Genomic DNA, 22,514 nt, shown 5'->3' on the forward strand with positions numbered 1-22,514 from the left:
TGGTGCAATGAGAATCATGACTGGGCCATAGCTATACCAGGATACAATTTATTTAGGAAGGATAGAATGGTCAGTATAGGAGGAAGGGTAGCAATGTATGTGGGGGAAAAAGCATAAATGCTACTTCAATTAATACAAAACATTGAAGACAAATCTGAGGCCCTTTGGGTCACCACAGAAACCGTGGAAAAGGACATTATTCGCATTGGGGTGATCTGTAGACCACCTGGCCAGGGGCAGGATTTGGACAGGAATCTATTGTTGGACATCACTAAAATGGCTTTAAAGGGAGAAGTCATAATCATGGGAGACTTTAATTTAACTGATGTAAATTGGGAGGGGTCTTTTGCAAGTTCAGCTACAAGTGGCAAATTTCTATATTCCTTACAGGGAGCATCTCTCAATAAACAGCAGATATTTCCCTTCTGCATAGAAGAGCGGTCGGGAAAGAAAGAAGTAAACCTCCTTTCTCTTTCATCCACTAGGGGACACTGGAGTCTTATACAGTAGGGATGTGAAGCTTGCAACCGGAGGTGTGGCACAATCTAAAAATTAGCATTGTCTGCACAGCCGGCTCCTCCCCCTTCACATCCCTCAGTTTGAAAAATTGTGCCAAGGAGGTACAAGCACAAGAAGGAAGCTCCTGCTCCATTTCAGTACTGAGACTGAGTTACCCTAATGTAAAGGGGGACGAAAGTCTTCAGAATAGAGAGACAATGATCCCTACTAAAGGGGATCTGCATCTCTCCTCAGAAAATCCGGAGCACAGAGTCAGCAGTGAGTACTGGTTGTAAAGGGGCCCTAGTTACACTTACGGTAACCATAGCTTCTTCATGGATCCAGGAGGCAGTTTGACAGACATCCTCCCGCGGACCGCACACATTGCTGCTACCTTCTGGCTCTAAGCCCTGGGACTCAGCAGCGCAGCTTCCCCGCCGCCCCCCTCCTTCCGCTGGCGCTGGGACAGAACAAACGGTCTAAAACACTCCCTGGCCGGCTATACACTCCCGCTTCATGTCAGCTCCCCCGCCCGCCCCTCCTTCCTCTACAGACGGAGGGCTGAGGGAGACACAGCGCGGCTGTCAGCGGCAGCGTATACCGCCGCCTCTTAAACACACAGCGGGGTGCTTGAAAAGAGCATCCCCTCCCGCCGCCCGCTGAAACGACATATCTCTCGCGGCTAGCAGCCGCAGCTTCCCCTGCACTCACCGGGACCCGGGCTATATCCCCCACACGCTTCCTCCCGCCTTCGGCGCTAGTACGAGGGCTTCTCATACGCTGCTGCCTTATAACTTAAGCCCTGGTAGGCTAGCAGCGCAGCTCCTCCGCCGCTCCCCTTCTTTTATAGAGAGTAGAGGCTATTCCATTTGGGGGTTAGATGATGTTTGATGAGTTAGACAAGTGGATTTCGCAGGCAACTGCAGTGACATCCACCTTTCTACCTACTTCTTACTCGAGCACCACGTCACACGTTAGAGGAGGTTGCTCGGGACCAGTGTTTAAATTCATTGGATCGCTGTCGTACCGAGCCAGAAGAGGTTTTGGAGCAACAGACTCGTGGAACCAGAGGTAGAGGTCGTTCATAGTCGACACCAGAAAAGCAGGACAGACCTGCTGACAAACCCGTGGCATGACGGTTTCCCTGCTCACCTGGGGTCCCCCTTGGGGGGCGCAGAGTTGGAAGGTTTTCGGGACGCCTGGGCCAAAACATCACCAGACGTCTGGGTCAACAAGATATTTCCCAGGGTTACAGGATAATTACAAGAGCGTCCGCACAGTCCATTTATTTGCAGCGCGAGGGCCTAGGTGCCCGTTGTGAGCAGGAGTGTTTACAGGAGGCAAATTCAAAGACTCCTGCATACAAAGGGTTAAGTCACCAGTCCCAGATCCTCAATGAGGAAGTGGATTTTATTCAAAACTTTTGGTAGTGCAAAATACCTTCATATCCCGATTTGGACCCCTCACCAAGCTTACTTAAGATTTGCACCGGTGTGGGATCACTACCGAATCAGGGCCCTGCCATTCGGTCTATCATCAGCCCCAAGAATCTTTATAAAGATCATAGCAATAGTGGTGACAGGATTGAGACAGGGGTCATGATCATACCTTATCTAGACGATCTACCGATCAAGGCCTCATCTCAGAAACAGCTGATAGAGGATGCTCAGACATCTCATCAATTTCTCATTCAACATGGGTGGATTGTGAACTTCCAGAAATCCAACTTCATGCCAACTCAACGGATTAATTTCCTCGGTCTCATCTTGGACACGATACAATTAAGAGTATTCCTACCAGAGAACTAGATCCAGGACCCACAGAGGTTAGTGGCTCAGGTACTAAGAACACAGATGGGTTCTCTACACCTCTGTGCTACTTCTCGAGAAGAGGGTGGCGTCATTCGCAGCTCTCCGGTACGGAGGACTTCATTCCTGACCATTCCAGATGAAACTCATTGCTCAGGGAGCAGGTTCGCACTGGCTTCTACATTGAAGAATCCAGCTTCCACCACGCATACGAACCTACTTGATTTGGTGGTCGTTGCACAAGAATCTCGCAGCAGGCAAGAGATTCGGCATTTGGGATTGGAGGATCCTGACAACGGATGCCAGTCTCAGAGGTTGGGGTGCCGTCCTAGTGGTACAAATTCCTACCGGTTTGCAGATTCAAGATGGAATAAATCCAGTCAGTTATTGTGGGTTTAGAACATGGAGGGGTCATGGTATCCATGGACATAAAGGATGGACGTTACAGGAGAGCAGCCTACCCATAAACATTCTCCAACTGAGAGCAGTTTACAATGCGCTTCTCTTAGCCGCAGACCTAGTCATGGGTCAACACTTAAAGATACAGTCGGACAATGTCACGATGACGGCTTACATAAACCATCAAGGAGGAACAAAGAGCAGGATGGCGTTAAAAGAAGCCACAAAGATCTTGTTGTGGGCAGAAAGGTGAAACATCATCCTCTCGGCAGTGTTCATTCCATGTGTGGAAAACTGGGAAGCATATTATCTCGGCCGCCAGGGCATGCATCCGGGAGAGTGGTGCCTACATCCACGGATTTTCGACATGGTGGTGAGGAGATGGGGTCTACCTCAAGTCAATCTAATGGCGTCTTGGCAAAACTATCAGCTGCCCAGATATGTGTCCAGGACAAAAGATCCAGCAGCAGAAGGAGTGGACGCATTAACACTTCCTTGGTGTTACAGGAGGGTTTACATTTTTCCACCTTTCCCACTCATACCCAGGGTTCTGAAACGGTTGAAACGAGAACGAGTGTGGGCATTTCTAATCGCACTAGATTAGCCCCGCAGGAGTTGGTACTCAGACCTGCGAGGGTTACTAGTGGAAGATCCTTGGCGGTTACCTCAGAGGGAGGACCTGCTATCTCAGGGACTGTTCCAACACCCAGACCTGCACAGGCTGCATTTAACGGCGTGGCTATTGAAACCCGGATCTTAAGAAACAGAGGGATACCAAGAACGGCCATTCCTACGATGTTTGCCGCTAGGAAGCCTGTCACAGCCATGCACTACTACAGGATTTGGAAGTGGTACATGGACTGGTGTCAAGAACGTGGGTGGAATTCGACGAACTTCCACTTATCCAGACTTCTACTTTTCCTTCAGGCCGGTCTAGATGTAGGACTGAGTCTGGGCTCTCTGAAGGTTCAAATTTTGTCTCTCTCCATCCTATTTCAACAAGCAGTTAGCATGCTTGTCAGGGGTTCAAACCTTTTTACAGGGAGTTCTGAGGATACAACCCCCTTTTCGTCCTACCACTGCACCATGGGACTTAAATTTGGTGTTGGAATTTTTGAGATCTCCAACTTTTGAGCCGTTAGCAAGAACAGACCTGAAATATCTCTTTTGGAAGGTCACGTTATTGCTTGCCTTGGTTTCGGCCAGACGGGTTTCTGAGTTGGGAGCCTTATCGTGTAAGAGTCCTTCGAATGTTTCATGAGGACAGGGCAGAACTCCGTACAAGAGCAGGTTTCCTTCCTAAGGTTGGTTTCGGGATTTCACGTAAATCAGCCAATTGTGGTCCCATCTTTTCAGGGTCTCGCAGATGGGGAAGTGTCCTTGGATGTTGTCCGAACTTTACGGGTATACGTACAAGTTACGTCTTCCTTCAGAAAGTCGGACCATTGTTTGTTCTTTATGATGGGCCAAAGAAGGGCTGGCCAGCATCTAAGCAGCCTTTGTCTAGATGGATTCGACTTACCATTCGGCAAGCTTATATTTCCTGTGGCAAACAGGTTCCGGTTCAGACGGGTGCTCATACCACCAGATCAGTGGGTGCCTCATGGGCGGCTGCCAGAGGTGTTTCCACTACTCAACTTTGCAGAGCGGCGACGTGGTCCTCAGCCCACACGTTCGCGAAATTTTACAAGTTTGATACCTTTGCGTCCGGAGACTCGTTAAGTTCGGACGTTTAGTTTTGCAGGCCACCGATAGCACTCCCTCCCTGGGGGAAACTTTGGGACGTCCCCTACTGTACAGGACTCCAGTGTCCCCTAGTTGATGAAAGAGAAAAAAGGATTTTGGTACTTACCGATAAATCCATTTCTCTGAATCCTCTAGTGGACACTGGACTGTTTGATATGTTGTACGGTTCGGTTCCTTGCCATGTGCTATAGTATCATGTCCTGTTCTCTCGCTCAAATTTTCTAAACTGAGGGATATATAGAAAACTATAGGTCTGTAAGACAATACAGATACTATAGGTCTGTAAGACAATACAGAAGAAACTATAGGTCAGTAAAACAATACAGAAGAAATTATAGGTCAGGAAGACATTACAGAAGAAAACTATAGGTCAGTAAGACAATACAGAAGAAACTATAGGTCAGCAAGACTACAGTAAGCCACTATATATCAGTAAGACAATACAATAAGAAACTATAGATCAGTAAGACAATACAGAAGAAACTTTAAGTCAGTAAGACAATACAGAAGGAAACTATAGGTCAGTAAGACAATACAGTAGGAAGCTATAGGTCAGTAAGACAATACAGTAGGAAACTATAGGTCAGTAAGACAATACAGTAGGAAATTATAGGTCCGTAAGACAACACAGAAGGAAACTATAGGTCAGTAAGACAGTAGGAAACTATAGGTCAGTAAGACAGTAATACAGTAGGAAACTATAGGTCAGTAAGACAATATAGAAGGAGACTATAGGTCAGTAAGACAATGCAGAAGGCAACTTGGTCAGTAAGACAATACAGTAAGAAACTATAGGTCAGTAAGACCATACAGAAGGAAACTATAGGCCAGTAAGACAATACAGTAGGAAACTGTAGGTCAGTAAGACAATACAGTAAGAAACTATAGATCAGTAAGACAATACAGTAGGAAACTAGGTCAGTAAGACAATACAGAAGAAACTATAGGTCAGTAAGACAATACAGTAGGAAACTATAGGTTAGTGAGAATACAGTAAGAAACTATAGGTCAGTAAGACAATATGGAAGGAAACTATAGGTCAGTAAAACAATACTGTAGGAAACTATAGGTCAGTAAGACAATACAGAAGGTAACTATAGGTCAGTAAGACAATACAGAAGGAAACTATAGGTCAGTAAGACAATACAGAAGGTTACTAGGTCAGTAAGACATTACAGAAGGAAAGTATAGGTCTGTAAAACAATACAGAAGAAACTATAGGTCAGTAAATCAGTACAGAAGAAAGTAGGTCAGTAAAACAATACAGAAGAAACTATAGGTTAGTAAGACAATACAGAAGTAAACTATAGGTCAGTAAGACAATACAGTAAGCCACTATATGTCAATAAGACAAAACAGTAAGAAACTATAGGTCAGTAAGACCTTACAGAAGGAAACTATAGGCCAGTAAGACAATACAGTAGGAAACTGTAGGTCAGTAAGACAATACAGTAAGAAACTATAGATCAGTAAGACAATACAGTAGGAAACTAGGTTAGTAAGACAATACACTAGGAAACTATGGGTCAGTAAGACAATACAGTAAGAAACTATAGGTCAGTAAGACAATATGGAAGGAAACTATAGGTCAGTAAGACATTACAGTAGAAAACTATAGGTCAGTAAGACAATACAGTAGGAAACTATAGGTCAGTTAGACAATACAGTAGGAAACTATAGGTTAGTGAGAATACAGTAACTATAGGTCAGTAAGACAATATGGAAGGACACTATAGGTCAGTAAGACAATACAGCAGGAAACTATAAGTCAGTAAAACAATACTGTAGGAAACTATAGGTCAGTAAGACAATACAGTAGGAAACTATAGGTTAGTGAGAATACAGTAACTATAAGTCAGTAAAACAATACAGTAGGAAACCATAGGTCAGTAAGACAATAAAGAAGGAAACTATAGGTCAGTAAGACAATATGGAAGGAAACTATAGGTCAGTAAGACAATACTGTAGGAAACTATAAGTCAGTAAGACAATACAGAAGGAAACTATATGTCAGTAAGACAATGCAGTGAGAATAGTGGGGATGGCAGTAGTGAATGAAAGGAAGGAGGAGTAGGGGGTAGGGAAAGAGCAGCCGGCAAGGGTATAACATGGGTATTAAAAAAGTTTTTACCAAAACACTAAGTAATAATGATTATGGGTCACCGTTGCTGCATAAAGAGAATGATGTCCCTAGCACAGGGGGAAATACTGATCTTAATTGTATGTATGTAAATGCCAGAAGCCTTACAGGCAAATAGGGTGAACTAGAAATCCTTGCAGCAAGCAAACAGTATGATACTATAGGCATTACTGAAACTTGGTGGGATGAATCTCATGATTGGACAGTCAATCTAGAGGGTTATACGCTGTTCAGGAGAGACCGCTTAAATAAACGGGTGGAGGGGTATGTCTTTATGTAAAGCCGTTATTAAAACCTCATATACGGGAAGATATTCAAGAGGGGACTGTAAATACTATTGAGACGTTATGGGTAGAAATTGCATGCGGGGGTAAAGCAATAAAAATGTTATTGGGGTTATGCTACAGGACGCCTGGTATTAATGTGTCTGATGAGGAATTGTTACTGAAGCAAATTGAAAGAGCAGCAGGAGTAGGAGACATAGTAGTGATGGGAGACTTTAACTATCCAGAGATAAATTGGAAAATCCATTCATGTGATACTGCTAGGGGTAATATGTTTTTACACACACTAATGATATCTACTTCATTCAATTAATCGAGGAACCAACTGGTACAATGCAGTCTTATACTTGGTATTAGCAAACAATGGGGAAATGGTATCAAATATTATAGTAGGGGAGCCGATAGGAAACAGCGACCACGATATGGTCTCATTCAATATCAGCGTTCATAAGCAGTCCTATACTGGCTCAAGGATTGTAACAAAATATGCAAAAAAGAAATAAGAGCGGCTAAAGTAGAACCTGAAAAACTAGCAGCAAAGGAAAGCAAAGCAAATCCCCAAATAGTTTTTTTTAAATATATCAACAGCAAGAGATTAAAGAAGGAGAGTATATTGCCTTTAAAAGACAAGTTGGGAGTCTTATGCAAAAATGATAATGACATAGCGGACACACTAAATTAGTTTTTTTCAACAGTATTTACAAGAGAGGACCAAATGCAGGGACTAACACACAGGGGTTTATTTACTAAGATTCGTAATTTCCGAAAAAAGGTCAAAGTTCAATCACGAATGACATCGACAGTGTAAAACTGCAACTTTTTGAATGGATTACGACTAATTTACTAAACTGTCGTATTCGTGTTTTTCTTTGCTTCCGATGTCGATGTCATTCGTGTTTTTTTACCTAATTTAACGGCAGTGATTAGCAAAACACTGCCGTTTTTTTTTACAATCTCGGCCGGATTTGTGTGATCCGTGCTGGGTTTTTTTTTTTTTTAAAGTAAACAATGTAATTTTTTAAAAAAAAATGCGTGGGGTCCCCCCTCCTAAGCATAACCAGCCTCGGGCTCTTTGAGCCGATCCTGGTTGCAGAAATATGTGGAAAAAAATGACAGGGGTTCCCCCATATTTAAGCAACCAGCATCGGGCTCTGCGCCTGGTCCTGGTCCCAAAAATACGGGGGACAAAAAGAGTAGGGGTCCCCCGTATTTTTAAAACCAGCACCGGGCTCCACTAGCTGGACAGATAATGCCACAGCCGGGGGTCACTTTTATATAGTGCCCTGCGGCCGTGGCATCAAAAATCCAACTAGTCACCCCTGGCCGGGGTACCCTGGGGGAGTGGGGACCCCCTCAATCAAGGGGTCCCCCCCCCCAGCCACCCAAGGGCCAGGGGTGAAGCTCGAGGCTGTCCCCCCCCATCCAATGGGCTGCGGATGGGAGGGCTGATAGCCTTTGTTGTAAAATAAAAGATATTGTTTTTAGTAGCAGTACTACAAGTCCCAGCAAGCCTCCCCCGCATGCTGGTACTTGGAGAACCACAAGTACCAGCATGCGGCGGAAAAACTGGCCCGCTGGTACCTGTAGTACTATTACTAAAAAAATACCCAAAAAAACACAAGACACACACACCGTGAAAGTATAATTTTATTAAATACATACACACATACATACATACTTACCTTAAGTTCCCACGCAGGTCGGTCCTCTTGTCCAGTAGAATCCAAGGGGTACCTGTTGAAAAAATTATACTCACGAGATCCAGTGGTCCAGGCTCCTCGGCAAATCCAGGGTTAATCCACGTACTTGAATAAAATAAAAAACGCTGTCACGACCACGAACTGAAAGGTGACCCATGTTTGCACATGGGTCACCTTGCCCCGAATGCCAGAAACCCACTTTGCCTTCTGGCTAAGTGGGTTTCTTCAGCCAATCAGGGAGTGCCACGTTGTAGCACTCTCCTGATCAGCTGTGTGCTCCTGTCTTCACTGACAGGCAGCACACGGCAGTGTTACAATGTAGCGCCTATGCGCTACATTGTAACCAATGATGGGAACTTTCTGCCCTGCGGTTGACCTAAAGTGACGTCACCGCTCAGCAGAAAGTTCCCATCATTGGTTACAATGTAGCGCATAGGCGCTACATTGTAACACTGCCGCGTGCTGCCTGTCAGTGAAGACAGGAGCACACAGCTGATCAGGAGAGTGCTACAACGTGGCACTCCCTGATTGGCTGAAGAAACCCACTTAGCCAGAAGGCAAAGTGGGTTTCTGGCATTCGGGGAAAGGTGACCCATGTGCAAACATGGGTCACCTTTCAGTTCGTGGTCGTGACAGCGTTTTTTTATTTTATTCAAGTACGTGGATTAACCCTGGATTTGCCGAGGAGCCTGGACCACTGGATCTCGTGAGTATAATTTTTTCAACAGGTACCCCTTGGATTCTACTGGACAAGAGGACCGACCTGCGTGGGAACTTAAGGTAAGTATGTATGTATGTGTGTATGTAATAAAATTATACTTTCACGGTGTGTGTGTCTTGTGTTTTTTTGGGTATTTTTTTAGTAATAGTACTACAGGTACCAGCGGGCCAGTTTTTCCGCCGCATGCTGGTACTTGTGGTTCTCCAAGTACCAGCATGCGGGGGAGGCTTGCTGGGACTTGTAGTACTGCTACTAAAAACAATATCTTTTATTTTTCAACAAAGGCTATCAGCCCTCCCATCCGCAGCCCATTGGATGGGGGGGGACAGCCTCGGGCTTCACCCCTGGCCCTTGGGTGGCTGGGGGGGGGGGACCCCTTGATTGAAGGGGTCCCCACTCCCCCAGGGTACCCCGGCCAGGGGTGACTAGTTGGATTTTTGATGCCACGGCCGCAGGGCGCAGTATAAAAGTGACCCCCGGCTGTGGCATTATCTGTCCAGCTAGTGGAGCCCGGTGCTGGTTTTAAAAATACGGGGGACCCCTACTCTTTTTGTCCCCCGTATTTTTGGGACCAGGACCAGGCGCAGAGCCCGATGCTGGTTGCTTAAATATGGGGGAACCCCTGTCATTTTTTTCCCCATACTTCTGCAACCAGGATCGGCTCAAAGAGCCCGAGGCTGGTTATGCTTAGGAGGGGGGACCCCACGCAATTTTTTTTAACAACAAAAAACACTTTCCCACCCCTTCCCATTGATATACATGCACGGATCTCATGGATCCCTGCATGCATCTCAAATCACGAATAAAAAAAGCAGGTCTGTTTTTTTTTAGGACTTTTTTGCGAATTGTAATTTTTCACGGCAGTGTTTTGTGTTTTTTTGCTTAGTAAATGACCGAGATTCGTATCTAAACAGGCGTAATTTGACCGATGGTGTATTCATTCGTAATTTTTTACCTGAACTAGCAAAAAATTACGAATGCCCTCATCACTGCCGTGATTAGTGTTTAGTAAATGACCGAGATTGACCGAGATGACACTTTGATGAAAAAACGGCATCTCGGTCAAAATCGGGAGCTTAGTAAATATACCCCACAGTCTCAATAAAGAGAATGTCCCACTGGTGCTTAACTGGCATGGTCAGATTTCATGCAACTGCGCCGTCCCACCCTGTCCCCCCGTTTTTGACGAGGAGATCCGTTCTGCAGATGTGCATAATATAATGTTTAAATATTTAAAAAAATACTATTTCAACGTGATTAAATAAGATAAATAAATAAAAAAATACAATGTTTTAACGCTTTTGAAGGGAAAAATCGTCCGTTAAGTGGTTTTAAGTGAGGAGGTAGTCTGTGACCGATTAAAATTTTTAAAGATTAATAAGTCACCGGGTCCCGATGGAATTCACCCTAGGGTTCTTATGGAGCTTCACTCTGAACTTGCAAGACCGCTATTTTTGATCTTTAAAGATTCAGTTATATCGGGTATGGTACCCAAAGACTGGCGTATAGCGGAAGTAGTGTCAGTATCTAAAAAGGGAAGTAAAGCTTAACCGGGTAATTATAGACCAGTTAGTCTTACATCTATAGTGGGGAAAGTATTGGAAGATATTCTGAGGGATAGTATTAGGAAGTTCAGTAAGGTCATTAAAAGGAATCAACATGGATTTGTGAAGGACAGATCATATCAAACCAACTTACTTGGCTTTTATGAAACCGTAAGTGCAAACCTTGATCAGGGTAAGGAGGTGGATGTAATCTTTTTAGACTTTGCCAAAGCGTTCGATACTGTACCACACATGCGACTTATCTATAAGGTACAAGGAATAGGGCTAGGGAGCACAATATGCACTTGGGTCAGAAATTGGTTAGATAATAGTTAGCAGTACGTTGTGGTTAATGAATCATTTTCAAATTGGACTGAAGTGCCAAGTGGTGTGCCGCAAGGGTCTGTACTAGGACCACTATTGTTCAACATTTTCATTAACGACCTAACAGTAGGTCTAGGGAACATGGTGTCAATTTTTGCAGACGATACCAAAAAGACTTAGGTGTTCACATAGATAGCAAACTAAGCAGCAGTACCCAAAGTCGGATTGCAGCAAAGAAAGCTAATAAGATATTAGCATGCATAAAACGAGGAATTGATGCAAGGGACGAGAGTGTTATACTCCCATTATATAAATCACTAGTGAGGCCACATCTTGAATACTGTGTACAATTTTGGGCACCATACTACAAAAAGGATATCCTGGAGTTAGAAAAGGTTCAGAGGCGGGCGAACAAACTAATTAAGGGCATGGAGATGCTGGAATATGAGGAAAGGCTTGCTAGGCATGTTTATACTGGAAAAGAGGAGACTAAGGGGACATGATCAACATTTGCAAATATATAAGGGAACAATACACAGAGCTTGCATGGGACCTGTTTATGGTAAGATCAGCACAGATGACACGTGGACACTCAGGTTAGAGGAGAGGAGACTCCGCACAAAGCGGGGAAACTGTTTTTTCACAGTAAGGACAATATGTGTTTGTAATTCCCTGCCTGAGAGAGTTGTAATGGCGGACTCAGTCAACACCTTTAAGAATGGGTTGGATAAATTCCTAATGGATAAGGATATCAAGGGTTATGGTGCGTAGTCACGCACTATAGTTATTAAAAAAAAAGGAATAAACACAACGGCTGACAACCGCATCAGACAGAATTTAGTCCAAAAAATAGGATTTTGGTACTTACCATGTAAATCCTTTTCTTTGAATCCATAGGGGTCACTGGAGTACTTTTAGGGATATGGACGGTCGATAGCAGGGAGAGACGCATTTAAATATTCAAATATCCAACCTTCCTCCACCCTCCATACTCTCAAGTGCCTCAGTGTTTTTGTGCTGAGATGAACAGGAGCGAAAGAGAGGATGAACAATGGACAGTTACAACATTATAAAATAACGGTCAACTGGAAAGTTGACACCTAACATAACGGACAACTGAAAAGTTGACACCTAACATAACGGTCAACTGGAAAGTTGACCCGACAACCGATAATCACCGTAAGCTTCCAACAAGTTGGTGAGAATGTGTTACCATAAGATATACTGAACCTACCACAAGACAGGTGAAACTGCTCTGGGTGGGCGTCCAGTGCCCCCTATGGATTCAAAGAAAAAGATTTACCTGGTAAGTACCAAAATCCTATTTTCTTTTTCATCCACTAGGGGTCACTGGACTACTCTTGGGACGTACCAAAGTTTCCCCCTTGGGCGGGAGAGCTGGTTGTCACCTGTAATATTAGACAGCCAAAGCTAGATGCTGATGCCGCAAAGGTATTAAACTTGTAAAAGCGCACAAACGTCTGCCGTGACAACTATGTTGACCACCTGCTGTCACTGCCGTTCCCACAGAACGCGTGGAATGCTGAAATCAAATCAAGCGGTTGTAAACTAGTATGAAAAGAAGCCTGACGAATGTTCAGCTTAATTCCTCCAGCCTACCTCCAACTGGAATTTGTCCAAACTACGGTGACTGCATTATAAAGAGCAAGCAATGTATTCTATGTACTGTTGATATCGGCTACATAAATGCAAAGCACACGAACCACATTCACCGTAACTGGAGTTTCTGAGCCCTCTGTAAATTTATGTGAAGAGAGGCTACTACCTCTGGTTGAATAACGGAATTATTTCGAAATTGCGCATTGTAATCTTTAAACATCAGATACGGGGGTTTGCATGACATCATTTAGAACACACCCTGCCGAAGTCCAGGCTAGAAGAAAACTGGTGTGTAATTGAGAAACCTAACAGCCCCTTGTTGGAAGAGTTCAAAAGGTGAGGACTCCAAAACCCTAAAAGTCTATTGAAGTCCCATGGAGCTGTAGGTGGTATAAATGAAGGTTAACTGTAAGGACACCCTGCAGAAACGTATGCGCTGTTGGCAAAAGAGCCAAATGGTGCTGAATGAAATTCGTCAAACTAGAAACCGTCATCTTTAGTGTTCTTAAACCTAGTCCTCCACCTAACCCCGTTTGTAAACATAGCACCAGACGGAATCATTTGAAAGAAGATTTCAGAATCTTCCGAGCTTCACCCCATCCAACATAAGGTCGCTCAATCCTGTGATAATGAGCTGCTGTAACTGGCTTCCCAGCATGTAACATGCTTGGTATAACTGACAGTGGAATGCCCTCTCATTTTAAGAGAGTGGTTTCCATAGTCATCTCGTGAAACTCAACCGAGCTAACTTGGGGTAACGAAACTGACCCTTTTCCAGAAGGTATGGACGTAGCGACCGGCCATGGACTGTCTGTGAGTAGACAGTGAGGATCCGAGAACCCCGCTCTCAGATTCCAAAGAAGCGCCACTGAAATTAGTCGTGGCTTTTCTTACTTGATCCGCTTTATCAACAGAGTAAGCAGCGCGAATGCCACGCTATTGTACACTGCCCCCAGCCTTGTTTTGAACCTCTACTTGAGTGTCTGATGAATTGGCGAGATGCCAGTAGATCCACCCGTGTGAACCCCCACTGCTGGACTACGATCTGGAACACCTGTGTATGCAGAGACCATTTTATTTGGTGAAAAACCTGATGACTGTTCTAGTTGTCCATCACCTGGTGATGTTCAACTCAATCTAGGAATCGAGAAACCTCTCCCATGGGCATGGGGCTTCGAGTCCTTCTTTGTTGTTGATGTATGCGACTGCAGTCACGTTATTTGGCCAAATATGAAAGTTAGGAGCTGATTGGCTGGTGCAATTTATCACCCACAGTGAAATTTATCACTCATTGATAAATAAGGGTATTAGTGCGGACACCCGATCGACATAGCTCAGTGAGGACCAGAACTCCTGGACTCAAGCAATCCGCCAGCCTCAGCCTCTCAGGTAGCTGGGATTACAGACGCACGCCACCACGGCCGGCTTTGTAAGAAATGAACTGCCTGTGCAGAGACTTGTAAACAGGCCTGAGTTCTAGGCATTGACAGTAATCTTTTCTGGTCTGCACAGACCTTGAAATAGACCATGTTGGACTATAGTATCCAAACAGTTGAGAATTGTGTTAGTCGTCAGAATTATCCAATTCCAGACTCCAAATCTCTTATTCGAGTCCCCCCGCAGTGTAATTTTGTATTTGGAGCCATGAGAATATCGATACCCTGGACCCTGGTGCCAGTGGCCCCCTCTGCGAGCAGATTAAGCAGCAAAGGACTCGAATGAAGCATTCCAAAGTAGGATGTCTGGAAGATACTAGTATCTTTGCGAATAGTCGAATGCACCCAGTGCATGGAAACTGGCCGTGGTTAGAGTACTGCCAGTACCAGATGACAAATACTGTGATTTTACCGCTGTCAGGTAAAACTGCTAAACTAGGACATTGTACGGCGTAAAGCCTGCTGAAAAAACATGTATTGATACAAAGTCTTGAGCAGATTGTCTCAGTGCGGAACTATTTTCACTTCCATAGATCTGTGATGAGCAATCACCACAGACATCCCTTCCCCCAGACATCACTTCTTGTAAATACCGGAGGCACTGATAAGAGACCAAGTGGCAGTGACTGAGTGATAATGTTTTTGTTTTACCGCAAACTGAAAATGCGCGGTGGCCAAATTGGAATGTGTGAGTATTCAGTGAAATCATGAATTCCTGTGGACAAGACGCACAATCACGGACCACAGCAATTACATCTTGAATCTTTACAAAGTGACATATTGATTGGCTGGGCACAGATTCTAACTGAGGTCTGGAGGAGGTGCATAGAGGGAGGAGCCAGTGCACACCTGATAGTACCTAATCTTTCTTTTAGAGTGCCCAGTCTCCTGCGGAGCCCGTCTATACCCCATGGTCCTTACGGAGTACCCAGCATCCACTACAGACTACGAGAAATAGAATTACCGGTGAGTAAATTCTTATTTTTTTGTGTGATTTTGTTGTCAGCACATTCAACTATGTAAAGAACAAAGTATTTAATAAGAATATTTAATTCATTCAGATCTAGGATGTGTTATTTTAGAGCTGACCGCCGCGTACCAGAGGATCGGGATAGCGCTGCTGCTGAGAGGCGGTAACGTGATGGGAGCCGTGCTGTGTGGAGCCGGGGATCTTGCTGTGCAGCGTGACGTCGGCCAGCGGCGGCAGTGAGATGTGACCGCTGCTGGGAGCCGCGCTGCCGTCAGCCAAGTGTGACCGCTGCTGGGAGCCGCAATTGGGCTCAAGGAAGCTGAAGAACTGTGGAGCCTGACGGCGCCCAGTGGTGGCAGATAAAGCTGTCCGCGGCTGGTCGCTGGGGAGCGCTGCGAGGCACAGTGATCTAGGGAGAGTGTGCAGGAGCTGCTCTGTCCCTGCCTTTAAGTCCACAGCAGCGTCCCTGGGGAGAGGGTATCGGGCGCAGCGCCTGTAACCCCTCTCAGTAGTGAAATTACACACACACGGAGCGGCGGCAGCGTGAGCTGACCATCTGCTCTATACTCGCTGCACCTGCGGGGTCTGGAGGCAATGATGGGCCTTCTCTGTAACATTGGTCCTGCTTCTGCAGCCATGGCTGAGTCAGCATTTGCTGATAAGGTCTATGGCGGCACTTCTCTTATAAGCGCTGACAAGCCTTATGCTGCTATAGCAGCACACACAGTCCCGGACCCACGCTAATTAAGGTAAGCTGGGAAGGGACTGGAAGGAAAAAGTTAAAAATAAAAATAGAAGGGGGGCGTGGCCACGGCAGCACAGGAGTAGGAAGCAGATCCCGGGAGCTCCCTGGATTAAACATCCTCCTGTAATATCCTGGCCCCTTTGGTGTGCCTGAATACCCTGCTTTTCTTCCCTACGCTGCAGGGCACCGGCAGGCGATTTCCCCGCTCTCCCCGGGGTCTGTACGGCCGAGGAGACATACTTCCGGATTTGCGGCCTACACCTCCTCCGGATCCCCGGCCTCAATTTTGGAGATTCCCGGCCCCACTGCTCTGGACTGCTGCTTCCAGTCATAGAGGGAACACTCTCACTTAAAGGCTGACTGATATGTAACTGGTGAGTGACTTCTACCTCCTGGGATCAAATTACACTTTGACTTCAGTTGCTGTCTTATTTTACATACTAAATAACTGCATCGCTCCTGCTCTCACCTATATTCTGGGACGCTGCCAGTACTTTCTTTTACATTTGCCTACTACTTTGGAGACCAGCTGCGGATGTGTTTCTGCTTATTACAACCCTAAAATTCACTCATTGCTGAAGTCTCCTTCTACGCTTTTGACCTGAGATTATACCGGAGTGTCTGTTACTACCTATTGTCCGTCATGGTTCGGGACGGCCAGCGCACGGCTGCGGCGAAGCTGGAGAAATTTGCCAGACAACCTAACCCACTAAACCAACGGGCCTCGCAGGCCGCTTCGCAGGGGGCCTCTCCGTCCCACTCCTACTCCCCACCTGCAACAGCTGCTGAATCCCCTAACACACCCGCAGCTCCATCTCTTCAACAAGTGCTGGAGGCAATAGCTGGATCGGAACAGCGTCTTTCAGATAAGATGGAGAAAGTGCAGTGTGATCTCTCACTGCTTCGGCAGGACGTCCAGCGCATACGAGAGAGAGTGGGAGAGGCAGAAACCCGTGTCTCGAATCTGGAGGATATGTGCGGTCCTATGAAACAATCTATTTCCACGGTAACCCAGCAAGTAACATCCCTTCAATCCAAATTACTAGACATGGAGGGTCGGCTGCGTAGAAATAATGTGCGATTTGTGGGCCTGCCGGAGAAGGAGGAGGGCTCCCAGCCTGAGGTCTTCCTGGAGTCATGGCTTAAGGAACTGTACGGCGCTGAATCCTTCACGGCACAGTTTACGGTGGAGCGTGCACACCGGATACCATCTCGTCCTCTACCTCCTGGCGCCCCTCCGCGCACCTTCATCGCCAAATTTCTGCATTATAAGGACCGTGACTCGGTCCTCCGGTTGGGACGCACAAAAGGCCCCCTTACCAGAAACGGGGTTACCGTGTCTGCTTTTCCTGATTTTGCCGCGGAAGTCCAGAAGGATCGAGCCCAGTTTATGCCTATCAAGAGGCGCCTCAGAGACCTGAACGTCTCCTACTCTATGCTATTCCCCTCCCGACTCCGGGTGGTAGCGGACGGGGAAACCAAATTCTTCAATTCCCCTAGAGAGGCGGCCCAATGGCTGGACAGATATGCTCCGGGAGCGCGCCAGATGGCCCCGGATTGAGGCCCTGCACTGTCTAATGATCGGTTGGGACCACCAGAGGCATCTACCCATTGTCCAGGGAGCCCCCCCTTGGCGTTGGTGGCTCAGGACTTTTCTTTTCTTTCTCTTGATCGCTTGACTTTGGTTAAGGGTTTTGTTTAGTATTTAGCCCTTGAGAGATAGAAACGATAGTTTGGGATTTAAGTATGCCGAAGTTAGGGGTGGTATACGGGGAGGGGGGGGAGAGTTCAGCGAACAGCTTGTTGCTGTGCCTTACACAAGTTTTTTTCTTTCTATAGTTTGTTATTTTTCTCATGCTTAAATTTGTTTTGGAGTACATTCATTTTGATGTGGGAAGTATGTCTGATGCATTGGATACTGTCGATTAAGAATCAGGGATTGAGTAGTATAGCACTGTTATTACCCTCACTAACAATTTCCAGGAATATTCGCTGGACTGTATCTTTAGGTTACTACATAGAATATTACCAGATCTATGGCTAATTTGAAATTTCTGACATGGAATGTTCGAGGTTTAAATAATAAGATAAAGCGTTCCTTAGTATTAACTACACTTCGGAAATATGGCCCGGATGTTGCATGTCTCTGCGAGACTCACTTGGAGGGGAATAGGTTACTGTCACTTAGAAGACCCTGGGTGGGCTGGGCCTATCACGCTTCTCACTCCTCTTCCTCCAGGGGTGTGTCAATCCTGATAAAGAAATCGGTCCAATTTGAGCTGGTATCGGTCAAGACTGACAAATACGGTCGATTTGTGTTCCTTGAATGTAGACTAAGTTCCCAACCCTACTACATACTGGCGGTTTATATCCCCCCCCCATTCTCGTACGATGTACTACAGCAGGCCGCTTCATTCATAGCCTCCTCTCCGGACACCCCGGTAATCTGCTTGGGTGACTTTAACAATGTCATGAATTTAGCTTTAGACAGATGGCGCTCTCCGCAGGCTGCTGGGGTCCGCTCTAGTCCTACTAAATTTGCTGATTTTCTGAATAATTTGCAGTGGGTGGATGTGTGGAGAGCTCGGCACCCTACGACTAGACAGTTTTCATGCTTCTCTGGCACGCATGGTTCGTTCTCCAGGATCGATCTGACCCTACTCTCCCCCGTTCTTCTCGCTAGGGTGGTTGACGTCCAATACGAGGCCCGGGGTATATCTGATCACTCCCCTATGGTGTTGACTCTCGCTATGGTGAGCCAGAGGGGTCAATCTTATTGGAAACTGCATCCTTCCTGGCTGCTGCAAATAGGTGACTGCTCTGACCAGGTGACTCAGTGGGAGGGATACTTTACTGACAATGTAGGCTCGGCCCCCGGAACAGTGGTTTGGGATTCATTTAAGGCATTCCTAAGGGGAACGTATATTAGACGTATTTCTGCCCTCAAAATGTCCTGCAGGGAGAGAGAGCGAGCCCTTGAGAGTGACGCCAGGGATTTGGAATCTAGATACTTGGTGGATGGCACCCCTGCGCTGAAGGTACGCTGGCTGGCGGCCCAGTCGGCATGGGTGGCTCATCTGTCTGATAAAAACTCGCGCTCGCTTCTATTTCAGGCTACTAATATTTACATGCAGGGCGATAGGCCAGGTGGCCTGTTGGCTCGATTGGTGCACAGTGACCGCCCAGGTTCTACAATTGCTCAGATGACCGGTAGCGATGGCTCCCTTGTGAACACCACGCCGGAAATTGCGCAGCTATTCCGCTCCTACTATGCTGAGGTCTACAGTTCACAACTGGTAGACTCGACATCAGACCTCTCCGCTTATTTAAGTAATATTCCCCTACCCTCACTCCCCCCGGAGGCCTCTGAGATGCTGGAGGCACCCTTAACTCTGGAAGAGGTAACGGCGGCTATTGGCTTGTCTCCCAGCGGCAAGGCACCGGGCTATGACGGCATCCCTTCAGATACAAGACCCACATTGATTTCTTCGGTCCTAGGCTTCACGCCCTGTATTCTGATATTTTTGTTAATGATCAACTTCCCCCCTCTATGGCGGAGGCGATTATTATAGTGATCCCGAAGCCCGGAAAAGACCCTAGATCCCCAGAATCCTATAGACCGATATCATTGATTCCCACTGACGCTAAGATCCTGGCAAAGATTTTAGCAGTTCGACTCAACACCGTAATTACTTCCATTATCCACTCTGACCAGACCGGCTTTATGCCAGGGATGTCCACTTCTATTAACCTACGTAGATTATATACCATCTTACAAATCCCATATGACTTCCCCTCTGACTCGGTAGTGGTCTCACTGGATGCCGCCAAGGCATTTGACTGTATCGAGTGGTCCTATCTATGGGAGGTCATGACAGCTATGGGTTTCGGGCCTAATTTTATAAAATGGATTAAATTGCTTTATCAGCACCCGACTGCCAGAATCTCAGTGAATGGCTATATCTCTCCCTCGTTCCGCCTGTTTCGCGGGACCAGGCAGGGATGTCCTCTGTCCCCAACCTTGTTTGCCCTGGCCATCGAACCCTTGGCCTGTCTAATAAGGTCCCACCCAGGCGTGGTGGGCATTCATACCGGCCCTCGTGAGGATAGGATTGCCCTTTACGCTGACGACATGCTGTTGTTTCTGCAGGATTACACCAGGTCTATGCCTACAGTGTTGCAATTGATTGAGGAGTTCGGTGTATATTCAGGCCTTCATATTAACTGGTCTAAGTCCTCTATTATGCCTGTGATTGCCCCCCCCCCCTGCTGCTCCTAAAATCTCCCTACCGCTATGTTGGACGGCGAAATTTAAATATCTTGGGATTCAGGTAACCAATGACCCCTCTGACTTTACACCTTTGAACCTTGATCCGATCATGCAACAAATTACTCGTAAATCCAAGACTTGGTGTAAGCTTCCATTGACTGTATCTGGCAGGGTCAGCCTCGTAAAAATGATAATACTACCTAAGATTCTATATGTGGTTCTGCAATCCCCTGTATATATTCTTCCATCCTTCTTTAGAAAATTGACTAGTGTCCTGTCTTCTTTAATATGGGCTAGCAAACGTCCTAGAATACAACTGAACACTCTCACCAGGCTGCGCAGCGACGGAGGTCTGGCCTTGCCAAACTTTCAGATGTACTACTCTGCCGCTCAGCTGTCTCATATTAGTGCATGGGTACAGGATACTGGCGTCACTTCTCTACACTGGGTATTTGTCCAATGCTACTTCCCCGACTTATCCCCCCTGCAGGTGTTGCTGAGTGGGAGCTTGGCCCGGTTCCTCCCTCCTCTTATATACCAAGCCATGAAGGTGTGGCAGGCACTAAAAATTCTTTTGAAATTTGATGGATTGGACCCGGACACCCCCCTCTGGTATTCTAAATGGCTCCCTGAACTGTATGCGCTCGAGGGGAGGGAAGTTTGGGCCCCTAAATCAGTGATTTCCATAAATCACCTTTATACGGATAATACGCTCAAATCCTTCCAACAACTAAAAGATGAGTTTAATTTGCCTAACTCCTATTTTTTTAGATACCTCCAGCTCAGACATGCCTTGCAGTCCCAATTCACCAATTCCCCCCCTAAAATTATACAATTTCCCGTTAAGACCTTTGTAAGTATGCTGGGTCGAGTTAAGATGATTTCCCATGCTTATGGTTATCTACTCGCCAAACTCCATATAGATCCTTTGACACGTCTCCGTGTCAAATGGGAGCAGGATCTGGGCCCCATAGATGAAGAGAACTGGGCCCTTGCTTTGGAAACTCCGTGCACGGTTACCAAATCCATCAGGTATCAACAGATACAATACTTCCTTTTGCATAGAATATATATGACCCCGGCCAGACTGGCCAAATTCGGGACGGGTCGTGTGGGTGACTGCCCTAAGTGTGGGATGACTGCAGGTACTTTTTGGCACCTCATTTGGGATTGTCCGGTGCTGCGGGCTTTCTGGGCGGGGGTCGGATCGATTCTGGGGAACACAGGGGTGGACGAGGCCATGCTTACTCCGCAATTTTGCATCCTGGGAATGGGTAGCTCTGACTTTGTGTCTGGTCCAGAGGGCCTATATGCTCGCAACATATGTGCAATGGCGAAGGTGAGCATTGCGAGGCTATGGATGGCCCCTAAGGGCCCTACACTCCCCGCTCTTAAGGCACTAATAAACGACACTGTTTTTAAGGAACGATACATTTATATGAAACACAATGCCTCCGCTAAATTTGAAAGAATTTGGTCTCCATGGCTGGAATCCATATACTCCGTCCCAGACCCTACAACTTAATGGTGATAGGGTTACTAACAGGTCCTGGATTTGCCAAGTTATGATCTTCTAGGGCCATAGGCTTCCTTCTCACCCAATGGGTTGTGAATGAGAGAGTGGCTCTGTGCCCATCTGGACAGGGTAGGATTTAGAGTGCTAGTATCCCCCAATGCGTCCTCTTCCCCATAATGTTTTTTGTCTCTTTGTTTTTTTAATTTTTTTATTTCTGGGGTTCTCTGTGTTTGGTTTCTGATTGTTTTCTTCTCTTTTAAAGGGTTTTACTCGGACGGATTGTCCGTAAGAGTTATATTTGAGGGGGGGGAAACAAAACAAAGTATAATGTGATTTCATGAATACTAGAGTGTACGGATAATGCAAAATAATGGTATATATAACTGTACATTCCTATGCGCCTATGAGCAAATGACATAGTTTGAAAATAAGTCGAAAGTGAATGCTGTTCCCCGATGAGGACATGTCATTACGTGTTTAATGTGTTCCTGTTATGCAATGTCTGTATGCAAACTACTCTCCTTCGAAATAAAAATACTTTATTTAAAAAAAATAAATAATAGAAGTCCTTGCAGACTTCAGGAACGGCTCCTCCCGACTCGAAGACACAAAAAACACTGAGGCACTTGGGAATATGGATGGTGGAGGAAGGTTGCACATTTGAATATTTAAATGTGTCTCTCCCTGCTATCGACCGTCCCTAAGAGTACTCCAGTGACCCCTAGTGGATGAAAAAGAATTAATACTGCACAGGAGACCACAAATAGGTCAAATTTGATGGACAAATTGTCTT

At 46.0% G+C, this 22,514-nt stretch overlaps 1 protein-coding gene across 1 annotated transcript in view; it reads left to right on the plus strand.

Moving 5' to 3' along the window:
- The window catches only part of LOC134990158 (zinc finger protein 26-like), a 33,922-nt gene that overhangs the window by 5,612 nt on the left and 5,796 nt on the right, over positions 1–22,514 (plus strand). The gene's annotated exons all lie outside the window — the stretch shown is intronic.

This window comes from Pseudophryne corroboree, unplaced genomic scaffold, assembly GCF_028390025.1.
Source record: "Pseudophryne corroboree isolate aPseCor3 unplaced genomic scaffold, aPseCor3.hap2 scaffold_1149, whole genome shotgun sequence".
Classification (NCBI taxonomy): Eukaryota; Metazoa; Chordata; class Amphibia; order Anura; family Myobatrachidae; genus Pseudophryne; species Pseudophryne corroboree.